This window comes from Zootermopsis nevadensis, unplaced genomic scaffold, assembly GCF_977971745.1.
Source record: "Zootermopsis nevadensis isolate Lab colony 2312 unplaced genomic scaffold, Znev_1.0 Znev_ptg000020l, whole genome shotgun sequence".
NCBI classification, from domain to species: Eukaryota; Metazoa; Arthropoda; class Insecta; order Blattodea; family Termopsidae; genus Zootermopsis; species Zootermopsis nevadensis.
The window spans coordinates 1252179-1270338 of NW_028259152.1; the positions used below are offsets into that span (position 1 = coordinate 1252179).

Sequence of the window (18160 nt, forward strand, 5' to 3'; positions counted from 1 at the left end):
AAGGAGATCAACTGCAGCCTTGGTCTGTTTCCCTCATAACAGAAAGGGTGTCACTTTCAAGGAAATCCAAATACTCTGGCTGAATGCAATTCTTCATATGAGTTCCATTATCACCATATAATGGTTCATTCTCTTCCCAGAATGTTGACCACGCCCCACGCCTTTTGACATTAACAGCCACGAACAGAATAGCGTACTCAATCATATATATAAATTGTCCCGCACACGCGGAGACATATCTAAAACGGGATTTAACTGAGTTGCTAAATGACCACGAAAGTCACAGATAAATGATAAAAGTTTTAAAACATGAGCATTCCTATTTTGAATCTAGGAACAGAGTAAACATTTTTAACTTGAAAACGTTTTTGTTGTTTTCATGGCCTTAAAACTTTAAAACTATATAGAATTTAAATAATGATAATTTTAGTAATAAAATTATATTATTTATATATTTGTACTTATCCACATACATTTTAAAAATGCCTGCCTAATATTTAAAATCTTTAAAATCTGTCAATAGGTATGGTGACGTTTACATTCAGTATGTAATTATTAACCAGTGTTACAGAAGGGAGAAGATGCAATGTGTTTCAAACTGCGTTCTATTAACCCGCGATTCGAGGGTGCCTGTGTACCTCCAAGGGCGATGTCAATCGAAAAGTCTCTGAACTGCTGATCTAGATTGTTTGTTGTCACAAGCCTTTACAATTACAGTCTTGTTCATCAATCAAGCTCTCTGCGCTGATGTCACAAACGCTTTGCTGATTTACTTTCTGATTGCTTCGTCTGGTGATTTTGACTGACATTCCACATGAACCAGCAGACCTCACAGGTTATTTGTTAGCAGGACACCATAAAGTTTAATGAGGAAAATATTTTCGTGCCCATAATTTTAACCTTTATACAAAGTACCTTCAGGTACCTTCGTTCGCCCACCTATAAAAGTCATTAATCAATATCTAAGTAATTTTGTAACGATAGTAAAAGGTCCATCCCTTGCTCACCACAAAAACAAAGCTACCAGAGGCATTTACCCCATTCTACCACCGCCAGCACACTCACACACACACACTCACTCACAAAAACTTTGCTGTTGTAGGTTTCAAGAGAAGAGGGGTGATGCTCGCTGCCATGGACTTCCCAATAACCCTAGCTGCCCTTCACCTCCGTCCACAAACGCTATTGTCATTAGCGTCACGTACCCCTAATATAACATGAAATACGGCGCAATACGGGGTTGTAACGCCAATCTCCTTTTCGTGCAATGGAACTACTTTATTTCTATTTCAGGTGGCCGTTTCACTGCGAATTGCTCCGCCAAGCTTGCACTACTTTGTGTGCTATACCCAGCTGCTACCTTTAATTCCTTTGTTTTACCATATATTGTATGTAGTATCTGTCAGTATGGTCCGTTTAGGTATAATTTAGGTGGGAATAAAATATTTTCTCGGACTGTTATTGCAGAGAAAAACATTTTTTCTTATTTTAAAAGTTGTGAACCGTTAAACTATATATTTAACTTTAATGGTAAGTCAGGTGACATTACGTATCTTCTAAAAAATAAAATTGAAATCCTTGGCATGACTGTGTGTATGTATATTCGCTTATAGCGCGAGAATGGATTCACCGATTTGCACCAAACTTAGCATCCTTGTTCCTTCAGAGCAGAAAGAGATTTTAGAAAGGTCCAAACAACGGATACTATCCTGAGTTCGAGCCCCGGTGATTTTAATTAAACTTTGTAGGCTATTCTCCACTGTTTCATATGTTATACGGTCATCAGATCGTGCGGGTTGAATGCGCACGCAGAAGGGATGAAAAATACAGAAATATTGTGTTAGGAAAACGTAAGACCTGGGCGTGTATGGGAGAATAATATTAAAATGGATAATTAATGGGCTGTAAAACTGTGGACTGGATTCAACTGACTCAAAACAGGGATTAGTGTCTGATTCTTTTGAACATGGCTGTGAACATTTGAATTCCGTTAAAGATATGAAATTTTGAAGGTAGGTGAGAGGCAATTAGCTTCTTGAAAAGGACCCTGCTTCATTGGATAAATAGGTTACCAAATCTCAACACTTCAAACAAGTCTTCCACTGTTTGTCTTGAAATGAAATTTGTTGTTTTGAGTAACCCTGTTGTACATATGTTCACTCGCAATTTGAGATCCAGTAACACCCTGTTCAAGAGGCGTTGAGCCAAGCTCTGAACACCACTAACATGCCACTCAGTAATGTATAAAGCTTGATTCACCATTATGTGATTACACCATAGATGCTTTGTCATGAGAATTACATAACACGACATAGCAGTTGTGTTTGTAATCACAAGTGGTTAATTATGAATCGAAAGTGATGCTAACATTTGCGTTGACATGATAAATAGGCAGAAACATAGTAAGGGTTGGTGCGTGTTATAAGGGAAATGAAGGGTGTTTTTATCACCGCATAACAATTCCGATTCATATTTGAGGCCTAGTGTATAGTCATTTCGAAATACAGAGATGATTTTGAAAGGGTGTTGGAGGTGGGATTCGGGACTGGTAGCGCGGGGGTGTTTGAAAGAAGAATTCGCCACTTTCAGCTTACTATGTAAACTGGTATTAATATATTTTCTGTCTTGAAAGATTTTTAAGGAGAGTACAGTGTAACAGTTCGTTTAGATTCTAGAGCATAAATGGATAAAAATAAAACAAGAAGTTTCGGATAGTAGTCTTAAAGCCTGGTTTCCTATTACACATATTTCCAGACGTACAGCTCCCCTGTTGTTAATATACGTAGTTAGATAATATAGATTTAAAAGCAGTATAGCTTGTCTATTAGTGTGCTATACTAATACGCTAATGGTCATATGATATTCTTGTCACAAAGGAATTTCTTTCAGATTACAAGTCATGACAAATATTGTTGTTGTCCTTTTCCGATCTGCCAACCTGCCTGCCTACATGCCTAAAAATTCACATGTCTGTATAACCCAAATCAACTCACATTTTTTTACCCCTGTGAGAACAATTATTACCATTATTATATGTTTGGAGAAAGAAATTATTACTCAAGTAAACCTATATCTAGTAGAATTCTTCTTTAAAATTGTTGGGCGTAATATAAAAACTTCACATCGTCGCCATGTTTGTACTTGTTATAAACATTATTTGGAAAGTTGTGTTCCTATCAACGATGGTCCACTGATTTGTATGACTATTAAACCGAAAGCTGCGTACACAACCTCCAATATTCAGTTTTGCATTCTAAAGAAAATTGCTGTTTACGTATTTTTCGATGATCTGTTGCCATCGGTGATTTCAGCACCCGCTCCTGGTTCACCGCCAGTGGCTTAACGTTCATTCTCATGTTTGTGAGAATCGATCAGTCGGTTCAGCATTTAAAATGGGGCATGCATACAGACAGAACGATGAACTTGTCTCTTTATTTTCTTTAAGGAAGTGAGCTAGGTTATAAAGGATTACATTTGGAAAGCAAATACTACTTTACATTTACGTTATTTATAAAGTAAAAGGCAGCGTTCTGTCTTAGAATTATTTGTGTACACCCGATCGGAATAATTTCCTTCCAGAATGTGACCAATCGAAGTGAAGCATGTTCACCCTATTGAGTGGTCATGCTATGAAGGTTGTGGGTCGCATGTGGCACACACTCTAAACGCGTTGAAGCGTTGGAATGCTATCCCTAATTTATTATTATACATCTGTCCCCTTATTCCCTTTACTTATTTCTCGGTGATTCAAGAATGAATGAGTGAGGGTCGGTGTTCTGACGTAATTATAACCATTTCTACACAGTACTCTCCTTTGCATGAATCACCACCGCAGGGTCCAAAGTCCAGAATCCATCCCCTGTTCTTTTACGGTTCGCACCCTTAATCTTCTGCCACTATTCACATTCACCCTGCTTTATCCCTATCAATCTTCCTGCAGCTTAAAGAGAAATGTGATTAGTCACTGAACTTGATCTTGTACATAAAACATATAAATACGACTGGAAGTTGGAGAAGTTCCATATGGAAATGACAAGTGGGGTAGTTTGTACGGTTGGAATGGAACATAACCGCATAGTATTCATGTAATTATTGGCTGGGTGAGTAAAACACGAGAAACACAGGAGGGGAAAACGAAAGAAAGAAAGAAAGAAAGAAAGGAAAAGAAGAGGAGATAATAATCCAAAAGTGAGAAATAGCCTTTCGATATTTGTAATCCAACACTATTATTATTCATTTGATTTAAGATGTACAGATTGAGCATATAACTGTGGTTACCCAAGATATTAATATTATTGTTATATTTACTATCTTTACCATTTTATTTCCTTAGTTTTATACAGGATTTATATGTGTATGTGCTCATGACTTTGTTATGATTTTGTTTTCAAAAAAAGCAACCCTTTGCGATAATACTGAATGTATTCTGTTTACATATTTGTGTATAGCAAGAACTAACTTCTGCAATTATAATTCTTCAAAATCTATTCCAAGTAGACCTATATGAGATTATTATTCCTCATCATATGTCAGTTATCTTAATTGTCCCACATTTTCTCGTTTGGACTTCATCTGTCGTAGGTTAATTATTATTGTTTGATTGGAAGGATAACCATTCCTTCGTCTTCGCTTGTCAAAAGCGTAGGGCGGTTCTAAAATTAAATCCGATAGGCCGATCAAGACTCTTGATTTTGACACTTCAAAACGAATTAAGAACCACTTTTCAAAACGATCGGTAAGTCCATAACAAAGGAATTAGTATTAAAACACTGTCGTAAAATGCATTTCAATAGGTTACTTTAAATCTGTTATTACAAATTGCAGTATTTGTTAATTTTCTGTACATAAATGTCTCCTATTAACTCCTAGTTGTACCAACTATTCTCATTCTTTCTTGTTCAGAACACAATTTTGCGAATATTTCTTATAGCTTGTAAGAATGGTACGTTCTCTTCACGAATTCAATTGCTATTATCACACAAAATGCTGTGTTCATTTTGTTTTAATTTTGTTATAAGACGAGACTTTGTGTGGGAGTGCGGCTGTTAATGGCTTCAGCGTCTATCATCGTGATGATGCATGAGTGAATATATAACGCGGTGGAATTGTATTAACAGGGGAAAACCAAGAGGCTCCGTGAGAAACCTTCTCAGTGCAAGTCATCTTATCCACTGTCTATCCCACGCAGACTCACCTAGGCGCAAACCCAGGCCTCCGCAGAGAAACTTACGCTGCAAACCGCCTGAGATACGGCACTTACGGCCTAAGTGTCCGGTCGCTTGCATCCTGGGTTTCGTGGGCCATTCATTACTAGCCACTTACTTTCTGATGACGACAGTAACATTTTCAAATTATTACAGTGGCTTGGAAATTCAAAATAATTCGAGTCTCTGTATGCGACAGCGTATTAATAAAGTAGACACTGTACTACCCTGTCACGTGAAGTAATTTAAGATCATTTTATACTTGGCGGCGACGTATTTAATGTGACATGCCCATGGGTTGTACGCGTTTCCTTTGATTCTGTTCCGTTAAATGGGTTTCCAGACAGGTAACAACAAAGTGACGTATTCTCCCTGTAAGCTAATCCATTATGTTGCCAGTTACCTGAACCGTATATTAAGTTACGTTAGTGACTCGATGCGATTCATCTTGAGTCTAGCCGTAGCGTATTAAAGTGATTATTATGTAGTGTTGTAGCACACCAACGAATTTGGCCAGAACTTGAATTAGTGAACAGTTTACCCAAAGAAAAATCTCGTGAAGTAAGTGCCGATATTTACCGTAGACTTCCTTACATTTTTAACAGTTTTGATCATAAACATCAGTTTATGAATGAAGATGAATGCGATTTTCATATTAATGGAGGCGGGCAAGCACGTCTTAAACGTCGGTAAACGTCTACCACACTACACGGCACAAATCCCAGAAAACAGTCATCTTCGTGCTCGCCATTGTGATTTGCAAATGTCTCTCACATTAATTCATCTTAAATGAACAACATATGAAAGTATAGAGTAGAGTCATTTGGCTCAGAGAGAATCTAGTGTACGACTTTTAACAAACGGCAATGAACCGTCAGATTCCATAAACACTGGACATCTCTTAGCCATTTGAGTGGAAGTAATCATCTCAGTAAATGCCCCATGATGATTGTTGTAACAAACGTACTGTCCACAGATCACGAGAAAAACCCTGCTGGGGGGAATGTTACTTATCAGCTGGACTAGAGGGCTGCTATTGGTGGGAACTGTGATACGTCAGAGTTTAAGGCTACTACACGCAGACTGAAAACATCAAGCAGTTAAGAGTAGCGTGTAGTGAGTTCACCTCTAATGTGTTCTGTGGGTTTTGTGGTAATATTCTTAGATTAAATCGCTGTGCCACTGTGAGGTAAACTTAAAGCTGTACCCATTAGAACAAATGAAAGCCTGTCGTCTGTTGTTCGTTCAGTGGTTGTGGAACGAATGCTTTTAGGATGGGTCGTCACTCACCGCGAAATCTTGCGCATGCGCGTTTAACGAATTCCTAGCAGGGATTTTCTCCTGGTCTGTGGACTGTAGTTGAAACAGCGTCGCATACCATTCTATAGTTCAAATTTTTGCCCATATTTAAATTCAAAGGAATTATACGAGGTTGGTTGCAATTCAAATAGAGTTCCTCTTTTACGAAAAGAAACATTTCCTTAGTTGGGCCTGGTTCTTAAATTGAAGATGTGTTTTTACCGGTGGCTCTGAACGCCAGAGACATCTGTTTGAGGCCAACTTGTCATGCTTATTTATGTCCGCCCTTCTGTGACGTAACATTAGAGCACCTGTTGAATCCCTTGTTGGAATTTCTGTGTGTGTATGTTGGGGTGGGGTCAGGGGACGCATTGGGCGTAACACAAATTTCATGGGGAGGGATAAGACGGCTACAGCAAAGGATAAAGGTCAAAACACGTAGAGCCTTGTTTATTCTGTTCTTTTCTGTTCTTCTTATCTCTCGCTGGAGACTTCCTCGTGCCAAGATTAATGTTACAAATTTTTTATCGCTGACGTAATACTTCGTCTTCTTTCAAGTTTTTCGACCTTTCGTGTGCCTGTATACAAATGAGTCACGCTATAAATATTATACAAAGATGGAGGTCAGAGTGGAGTAGTTTATGTTCTTTTATACGTGTTTAAGCTGACTGTATAGTTGGGCTTTATTCTAAAGTTATTTCTGGACTATGGGTTCCGTCGCTGTGTCATCATTACGTCACAATATTTGTGGATTTCTGCTTCTTATCACGTAACGTAAATCGGGTTTTTACTTTTGTTTCGTGCTCTGGAGAGACTGAGGAATATCGTTGTAGGTTATAATTATGATTTTATATAAAAATAAGTATATAAATTTGTCAGTTTGGAATTTCTTTCATACTTCTATCTGAAATCAAAGATTAAAATGCATTAGAATAATATTTTGCCAGTTATTCTGTATGAGTGTGGAACGCCGTTTATGATCCCAAGTTAAAAAAATAGATTCATATTTGAGGGTGGGGCGCTGGGAAGAATATTTGGATTTTAGAGAAAGGAAATAGTAGTGGAATTGAGAGTAGTCTGTCCCGGGATAAAATCCGCTGCTTAGATCTTACGAAGATGGTAATGGACCTTAGGAGTATTTCGGCATTTCCTTTCTCAAAAAGGACTCTGCTACCTTGACTTAGTCCAGATAAGTATCTAATCGTTAAATTCTTGAATTCGAACAAAAAGAAAATTAATCTGACATTTTATTCCACAGATTTTATGTCTTCCAGGACAATGAGATAGTCTTCACTGTTTAAAGGAAAGATAATGAATAATGTAACATACTGTAATTTTTTCTTCCTTGGTATTTGTGTTTTTTTATTCAAATATTCGTATGAGGCAAAACGAATTTTTACTGTTATTTACAGAGACGTTTTGTCCAGTGAACTGCACAGTTTCAAGAAACAGAGTGATTAATTGCATTATGCGTGTTATATTTATCTGTTGCGTGTAGGCTGTAAATTATACATTCTTAAAATCACCTTCACGCTTTCAGAACCTTCTGTAGTAGTGTAAGACACGAAATCTGTATTGGAAATTAAGGACATCAACGTTGCCTGTAAAAGAGATACTCCTTTTTTCCGTGTTCTTTATTGCGTTTAGATTTTTTTTGAAGGAAGAACAATGTCGATGGCAAATGGAGGAACTACGAATGAGTAAAGAGGAGTGGCGATTACGACGGATTGGAAGATGTAAATGTCTTTGATGATCCGCCGATACATTAAAGTCAATTACACAAACATAATTAATTATAATTGTATAATACCGGGTGTCTATAATTTAGTGGGCGATTTTGAAGGACGGATAATCACATATTTATGTATAACACATATGATAGAACTTTAGTATAAATTTAAGTGACAACATGTTACAAGATAAATTGATGTGTGATTGTTTTGTAGTACAGAAGTTTATAGTACGTATATGTTACAAATAAAAGAAAAACGCTGTTCAAATCGTCCGCTATCTACGGACACTCTGTGTTTACAGAATATGAGGGCTATTTCAATATAATGTCTGTACATACGCGAACAGAGACCAGAATGTTTGGAGGGGCTGTAATGAACATCACAAATCTGAACGCACTCGAAAATATTTTCTGTCAAGAGGCGTTATGGGAGCAAGTTATTTTGATTACGTTTATAGGCTAACTCTTCCCAGTCACGTAGTGCTGTTTCTGTTTGTATGAATCTGCAATGTTCATGACTGTTTTCGCCGATTTGTACTCTCGTAGCACTGGATGCTTCTAAAATATCCATCGCATGAACCAACTTGAAAACTGCTCCACGGATTTGCCTCCCTGACCATCCCAGTGGTCGGCAAAGGACCCCGTTAGATTTATTGCAAGCAGCGATATGTTAATTTTTTGGCTTTAGCTCACTAGCAGACTTCTGTTACACCGCCGACAAAAATTTGCCCTTTTCCCATTTGTTTGTGATTTTCTGATTCGTGACTACAAACCTTGCTCACAGGCAAATTAATGAATAATGAATAATGCAAATAAGGGGACAGTGGATGTCAAATGCTGGCTACATTTCATGACGTAAACAATCACCTAAACTGGTTTTACGTGAAATAAACAAGACCGTGGTGACTTATGGGCACTGACTTATATGCAAATGATTTTGCTGAAATGTATGTAATGCAGTTGGTATAGATTAATACGAAATCCAAGTTAATAATACTTACATAAAACCTTTGTACACAATACACACCCGGAAACCCACAAGAAGTTGATGTGAGTAATCGGTTATGAAATATTTGATATTTGATTCTTTATTTGTTTTGCATCTCCAAAATGATTGATTTATAGTTACATTCTGTAGTATAAACTTCAGCTTTTGTTTCCTGACATTTGGAAAAGAACTCTCACCCCTTTCTCTTATTTGAGAATCGGTTTGATGTCACATAAATAAACGCCTATATTTATTAAACATTATGTGCGTATAAAATAGAGAATAATGAGGAAACACATAAAGTCTGAAATAGAATAGATAAAGCATCCTGTCATTTTAAAATCTGAAGTGAATCTTTGGCTTACTATTGTTGTACAGGTTCCGTGTTTCGATTCACATTACAGCACACGATTCTCTGAAATAGGCCTATATAAAACGGTTTGTTTCGAGAACAAGGATTCCATCACGTTCAATTGTGTGGACCACCCACCACGCCAAACTTCTGCTTTCAGTCATGGAATATAAAAACGCAGGTTTGATTTCGGGTTCTGATGATGATGTATGGTAATATACAACAGATACAGTTGATAAAAACGGATTAGTGGATATTCAGATGAGCACATTTCTACAGCTTTAAATGCTTGAAAGGGGACTTGAGAAGTCTTTAAACTCCTATAAATTAGTTTCTTAGAACATATTCTCAGCAGCTGGGCAAATAAAACCGGACGGCGTAGTCTCGTATGTTTCCAGAGTGACATGTGTTTCTTATGCATTATTAATAGGGCAATATTTAAGTATCAGAACGACGAAGGCGAAAAGAAACAGATTCAGCCTTACCTCTGTTTTGCTGGAAATGATTTGTTTGCTTTGAATAAATTATACCAGATCCATTAATTTTTTTAACGGAAATTACTCAGGGCCTATTAAAATCTAAAATTGAAACGAATTTCTTCGCCCCATATTGTGGCAGGAATTAATTGCATTAATCACCAAGACTAAAGGCATTTTTATGTTAGCGTAATTAGATGCTCTGATGGGTACCAAATGATTGAAGGTTGTGGTAAATATATTTACAGTTTTCAGACATACTTCAGATTAGACCACAGATGTAAATAATGTTTCACTAGATGTAATGAACTGTTTGATAAGCTTAGTAATAATCATTTCTCAGAAAAAATTAAACCGATTTTGATTATAATTGACTTTTAAGATTTTATGGAACAATTGTTTTGTCTTTAAAAAATTAATGAATGCATTATTTGAAAATTATAAGTACTTCTTAAGCTAAAATCAATATGACTGCAAATCATTACACTGGTTGTTGGGTGAGTGGGAATACTTCATTATAACGTGATCATCCAATCAGACACCTCGCCCATGCAAAACGTCAATGATCTTAGACAAATCTGATGTCATTAAATCTGTTCTCAAAAGTAAGATGCCAAATTTTGACGAAAGCGCCCTAATTGCTGCTTTACGTTAGCTTTACCTAACGTGTGCGAGTTCACAAAGTAGTGATTCCCTTACATTATAATTTTACACGTATTTATAAACATGTGATAAATGAAGGCCTATTTACCTGAACACATCCATCGGATTTCAGATCCCCTAAATTTTTACTATATTCCACGTTTTTGCCATATCTTATAAGTTCTTAATTAGATTTGTTTTCTTTTCAGGGGTCAGGCGCCCTGCGTTTGCTGGATTTAAATGTAAGTGTCAAAAAACGCAAATTTACATATACTAACAACTGTCTCCTCATGATGTTTCTCCTGTTTGTGTCCTCCCCGTCTCATTTCGCGAAATACAATATGAGTTACTTTTCTCATTAACTACAAATGCCATCAACAGAGATGGCAAAAGATCAGCATATAATGACCATAATTAAAACGGTATTTGTCAGGTTTAGGAACAACAGTGTAACAAGGCACTGCTGAAAATACCCAAACTCTCTCGTAATGAAGCATTCATCATTTTTAGTTTCCTACGTACGAATTACTAAAGTGTTTCTTAATCAGTGTTGGCAAGAGTCCAATATTTTTGTTTTGGTTCCTCCATGCCTCATGCGTTTTTCGAATGAACTGTTTATTTGAGAAAAATCTCTACGGAAAGAAGTCTGGCGAATCAAGGTCACGACATCGCGGTGGCCAGAAGCCGCTTCCAACTTTGCCCTCAAAACGTAGCTCTCACAGTAACGTTGTAGATCGTCTTACCTGTGAAGACTCTATGACATCAGATATGTTTCCAGTCGGTATCGTGTTGTTATCTTATTCAATACTTCCTTGTAGTGAATATTATAAACAATGTTTTTAATTATCCTCTATATGAATAATGTAAAATACACTGAAGCAGCTGTCTGTATGAGTAATTTAATACCAGTACATGGTAAAGTATTTAAGTATCTGGGAACAACAATAACAAATAGAAATGAGGTCTATGATGAACTTAGATTATAATACATTCAGGAAATGGTTGTTTTTATTCAATTCAAAAACTGTTATCATCCCATTTGATATTCAAACCACTAAAGATCAGGATATTAAAAAAAACATTTTTGTGGTATTCTGATAAATAAGCAAACATCCATTCTAATACGTGAAGTCATAAATAAGGAATGCCATTGGGACGAGTAGCAACTAACATACAAATTATGAACTCAATGAGAAAAACCTGGGGAAAGTCTGACATTTCTTTGAGGCACAGAATTTCACTGGAAACAATTTTTATTCCTCCAATACCATCATCTCCACCTCCATTCCTGTATACATGCATACCTCGATTTATTGCACTTCGCAGATATTGCTGAATGCTTCCCGATTAACGAAAGACGATTTCGGTGCGAAGTAATGTTCGGGAATGAACACGTTTTCCTCGTGAAAACATTTTTGCAGTTGTGCAGCTTTTGAACGTCTGGTGTGAGCGGCGGCCTAGCAACCAGAATGACATTAACTCTGGGCTGGGAGAATATATTACAGCAGCTTATTATTTAATTCTTAATTTAAATATTATCTTGTAGAAGATGAAATGCGTCATAGACGTACTGAAGGAATATACGTTAATTCGTCACCTATAATTATCACTTCGAACGGGAAACTTACTTCTATATTTGCACAGTAAGCTTGGTTGAGGTCCAGGATATTATTGTTATTTAAGCTTATTTAAACCAATTGATTAAAAATTAATATGCTGTGAAATGCCAGTGAACAACGACTCCATAAATAATATTTCTAAAATCGTGTGGCTTACATACTCAACAACCCCTCCCCCTAACCGCGCAATAACACAATTAAATATTTGATAATATATCCTAATTATTTATAATTCTTGAATAATTTTACCTCATTAACGACGTATGAAATTATTAAACGGTATAAATAATTAAATGTAATTATAATATTATGTAACGCAATAAGACGAAATAATGGTTTTATGCATGTGAAACACGTAACACACAAGTTGCCAAATGCGAATAGAATTTCATTTCCTCTACCTGCTAGTTGTCATGGTTACGGGGGTAATATCTGCTTCTTGCGGTTGCTTGTCCGTGATGAGATCTCTGCAAACGGGAAACAGCATATAACAGCGGTAATCAAAGTGCGGCACGCGAGCCGGATGTAGCTTGGGAAACGATCTAATTTGCCTCGCGACGTTCGTCGGATATTGGCTGTAATAAGTAATTTTATTGTCCTCTTCGTTTTCATGAAGGTCAGGCATACAGAAAGTTTACTATAATCGCAATGAATTGAGATTAAAATAAAAATAAATACAAATAAATAAAAATTGTCAGATATCCTCAAAGGTTTGTGGTAGTTTTTTATTCATTGTACCAATATTGTGTTGAGAATTTTTCATTATCTCTGGTACATTTGATATAAACGTCGATCAGACAGTCGTCATTATACTGGCAGTTTTTTCTTTTAATTTGGAGACTGGTGGTTTAACTACCAAACATACATTAGGCAGTGGACGATGCCCGACATAATTCCTGAGCCATCATCAAAGCCTATATCCTATCATGTCTGTATTCTTTGTTTTGTCCTTCGTAACTAAGAAACAAATGCTAATTCGATGATGCCGGCTGGCACACTGATTCACTATGAATGTAGGCCGCACCCCCTAGCGGCAGAAGCTCGTACTACATCCGGTTCGCCCTCTATTGACACAGTTTGGAAACTTTCCGATCGCACCTCGTATTTGGGAATCTCTGCCGAAAACCTGATATACTGAGCTTTTATAGGCAAATGCCGAGTTACTACCTTAAATTTTACACTGAACACTTCCTTCCATGTCTTTTCCAATTCATTATTCACCTGTATTTATTCCTTTTATTCGCTGCTGTGTAGTCTGAGCTACGGAAGGTGTCGTAAAAACGAAGCTATAAATGATTTATTTCTGCTCTAATTCATCGATTTATTTTATGTTCTCGTGTTTTTCGCTTATGGGCCTATATTTTTATTTACTTTAATCTGCCTTTATCATTCTTGTCCAATTTCCAGTTTCACACGACACTCCGACGTGACTATAACAAAATACTGACGTCTAACATTAATTTCAATCTCTCTTGAAGGGTGTTCCCTCCCCCACGTAAATTCTCGCGCTTTCAGGAAAAGCTTTCCTGTTGATGAGTTCACGTGTCATCAAAGTTCGAAAGCATTCCTGATGAAAGAGAGGCAGAAACACGTATCAAAACAGAAAGGGAAAAAGTTACACAGTTCAGTATCCACTGGAACCTAGTTTTTATGGGTGTGTATCTGTTTTCAATTCGAAAACTGGCCGCGTACGTGTAGGATCTAATTAGAATTCCTCCCTTTTATTATGGACGAATCTCCAGGGTGTATACGCGTATGTCATTTTGGAAACGCATCAGTTTTTATGCTTCTCTCTTCGTGTACATGTAGGATATGTGAATTCTAGGGATGGGACGCACGCAAAATAGTACGCATTGGGGATAGATGAAATGAACACAGACACACATTAAGCTGTGGCCAAAAATACATCTGCGATGAGATAAACCCTTACCCGGAGAATATTGCTCTAATTCAGGGGATGGACGGGATACGAAGTAACATGACAGTTTACGTGGGTTGTTATTTCCGCCATTAATGCACCGCTACGTAGGGACATCTACCAGAATACTGACTTAACCATCAGTTTAGTCTGTTTTGTCTTCCCATCTCCTGTCTAAAAGGTAGAAATTGGAATATGCATAATTATAAATTTATATGATGGTACACTTTGTCACTCTAAATTAATACAACCTTTGGACGATTGAGTACGAAGTGCAGAGGAACGGACATTGTGGTCATATTTCAGGTACTCAAGGCTGCGAAACTGACGGACGTTTCAGAGATTATTACTACCTCTATCAACAGTGAAAGGCAGTTAAACCTCTGAAACGTCGGTCCCTTTCTACCAAACTAAATATCAGGAACACGATTCAGGAATGTTAACTACTCGAACGCGGCATTAATTTATTATTATTATTATTATTATTATAATAACATATTTCTGCTATAATTTGGTTAGCTGAAACAACATTAAACGCCATTGAAGATTTTCTTAATACAGCTTCTTAATTAATATCTGAGGTGAAAAGTCAGCACTTGCTTATACAACGTTATGATGAGCAGCGTGTACTGTACTAGAAAGGCTGTTGATTAATGACGCAATATGTTCCACTGCTTTCAACGATTTTTAAGGTGAATGTAAGTTATTTTGGGGTGTGGTAGATTTTTTTAATATAGGTAAGCTATGCAAACAAAGATGGAAAGAAGGAAAGTTCAAAATTGTAATTGCGTTCATGATATATTGTGTTTGTACGTGTTCCCAGTCTGCGTACTGGAAGATAGGCTAGGCTAGAATACCATACGCATGTTGAAAGGGTAATTAACGCAATTAATTAACCGAAAGTATCTGAAAATATCAGTTTACTGTTCGTCCTGATTGGATAATTTAGTGGTGAGGGAGAATGCTGATAACACCCATTCATAATCTTGTTAGTGGTTCAAAAGTGTAAGTGTTATGAGCGCTTACTGTTTATTTATAACAGTCCTAACGATAAAAATAAAATTGACACCCCTGTCCGTGTAAAACTTTGGTTACCATGCACATTAAAACATGCTGAGTACTTTGTTTTTCATTTTCAGTTAGTTGGTGCATGTAAATGTAGGTCAGTTTCAATCTGAATTCTGGTTCAAAGGAACTCTTGCTTCCGTTATGAGAAGGAAACTGTGAACGGAAATAAATGTTGAAAGCATCTGTCGTTCTCGAACAAACAGTTCTCAGTCGTTAGATGTTTAGTCTGATTGACATTCTTCCATTTCTGAGGCACAACACTTTATTTTGTCGCATTTGTAATGGAACAAAAGGACGAATTTCCATTGGCTGTACCAACAAAGGATTGTGTTTGTTTCCACTCAAGTGGATCGAATACCTTAATTTTTTAAAATTCAGTTTAAATGAATTAATTACCACTGACACTTTGTTCCTGTAATAACTAGTCTTGTAAATAGCACATTCATCATTTATCGAATAACTTACGTCCGTAACAGTTTCTAAAAAAATTAAGTTGAGATTCAAATCTCCACCTAATCTATGAAGCCTGTTTTTTTACATTCTTGTTATCTATTAAGAAAATTTGTATTACATTAAATATATAAATGGACCGCGGAGTTCCAAAAATGTTTGAAGTAACATTTGCAACGTGAAATTCCGCCTAGCTCTTATCTGTTTTTTGCACACAGAATATATTTACAACATATTTCTTAAGATTATGAAAATAAGAAGCTATAATTTTCCTAAAACGCATGAGAGAGTTACCAGTAAATCCATGAAATGAGTCCCGCTTCGTTTTCCCTTTGGTAGCAAGTAAAAATCTTGGATTTGATATAGGTAAACGTTATTTAAAGGTTTGTACATTTACTGCAAAAATCGGGGTTTTTAATTTATTAAGAGCATTATTTATTTCCCCTATCCTCTGGCCTATTCTTCGTTTCTCATAGGAACAAAATGGTTGGGAACTTTGGGACCATCAGTATAAAGTTTATTTCCCACTTAATGTATACACATTTAAATTTCTGGCCTGGAGTACCTCGTAAACACAAGCTTCCAGCTTCATGCTGTTCTCCTGAGAGTGCAAGCTAAAGCTTTTGAAACTTTCAGTAGGCCATAAGTGTGTCCATTTCGTTTATTTGGAGTGAGTTTCTGCGCAACCGATCGTCCCAGTGCTTCGTATACGGCAAACCCTGGTTTAAAATACTGCAGTGACTTGGAAACAGGATATGATGACTGATGTTCTTCGTGACTTTCCTCAGTCCCTACAAGCATAGCCAAACAGTTCTTGATTTCAAACTAAAGTAGCAATATTCTTTATTCAAACATATAGAACGGACAGACAATATTTTTCTAATTCGTGTTTGTAAATTTGAGAGTTGTAAAATGTAAACAAAACTGGAGGTACGAAACACTTTTAGGTTACATTTACCAATAGTCTGTACTGAGGAAACAAGGGTTTAAATTCTGTTCCTGAATATGAATTTTATATGGAACACGAAGTTAGAAATTCAACTGTAATAACCGCGGTTATGTACAAGATAAGAATTAGTGTGTTTTTGAGATAAAGCTTAACTGTTTCTGGAGTATTCTGTAAGGGAAAAGAGATGTTGTGAACTGGTATTTTCTAGAGTAAATATGGTTAAAAGGTGCGAATTCAGAAATACAGTCTTTTTTTAATGTGTGTATTTTGAGTTAAAGAGGTATATAATCCTCGTTTCGCGTGTATGCCTATTGTTTGGGACCTGACCTTCAAGGTTCATCATTTCCTTAAATTATCTTTCTAAAATTAGTCCTGTTACACATATATTTAGGAAAAACTGCGGATAGATTGATGTTCAGAAATCAACTCGGTAAGTGCTCAGTAATTAGACTCGCGTTTATTGTTTGAGCTAAGTACACGTTTGCATTTTTCTTGTAATTTCTTAGCCACTTTGAATCAGAAAGTAAGCAAGGAGCGGCTGTGAGTCGGACATAAAGCAAGGTAGAGAGGCAGTCGATACTCGAAAGAGAAACAATTGCGCAGTTCTTCCACAAAGTTGTTCTTTTATACTATCCTGCGATCGTTAATGTTCGTATCTGGAGACCGTCTCGAACCATTTCATGAAATATTAAAGATGACAAATGTATAAACGGTACCAACCATTGCATGGCGTAGAGGATGAGATACGATGGAAAATTTTATGATTATTTTCTGTTTTTATATCTCCCGCTTTCCATTTAGGACGAACATGGGCAACATATTCCTGTAGCTGGACTTACGCTGAATGTACAGTGGCCTATTATATCTCAGAATCGAAAGATTAAGACAGTCTCGTGAAATATAAGTTTACTTGTATTGTTTTTCCAAATGTATAAATATCTTTACGAATTTGACACATCTTATGCATAGAGAGAGTGAAACCCCGGTGCTTAATTAAGCGTGACGCAAAGAAATTGTATGGGGGAGTGAAGTTTTAGTTCCACGTGTTCTTAAATTTGACTCCAGATGGACATAACCTTCACACACAAACCGCTTGTACCCATAGAGAAACAGGATACGGAGGCGAAGAGAAACTTTTCTGCTCCTGACGAAAATCGAAATCCTATCGTCCAGTACGACCAATAATTCAAGGATTGCGAAGCAGTGGCCAGAAGTCCTGTAGAAAATAATACACGATCTCGCGTTCAATCCACAAGCAGACACACAAACTCGTTCTTCAATTTTCAGTAGACATATGAGTTGAATTCCTTTGGTCTTAACGTGTCATATATAACTACAATAAAACACAAATTTTCATTTTTTCTTGTAAAATCCTTCATCTCACCACATCTGATCTCGTTCTCCTGTGGAGATCAGAAGTTAATTCTGTGGTGTGTATATTGAACAATACTGACCTCAGATGT

The 18160-nt window shown here is 36.7% G+C and overlaps 1 long non-coding RNA gene across 1 annotated transcript in view; it reads left to right on the forward strand.

The window, feature by feature from the left end:
* The window catches only part of LOC110829710 (uncharacterized), a 204719-nt gene that overhangs the window by 32780 nt on the left and 153779 nt on the right, over positions 1-18160 (forward strand). Inside the window, exon 3 of the long non-coding RNA XR_015535953.1 lies at positions 10903-10935. This is a non-coding gene — a long non-coding RNA (uncharacterized LOC110829710). The remainder of the gene's footprint in view (positions 1-10902; positions 10936-18160) is intronic.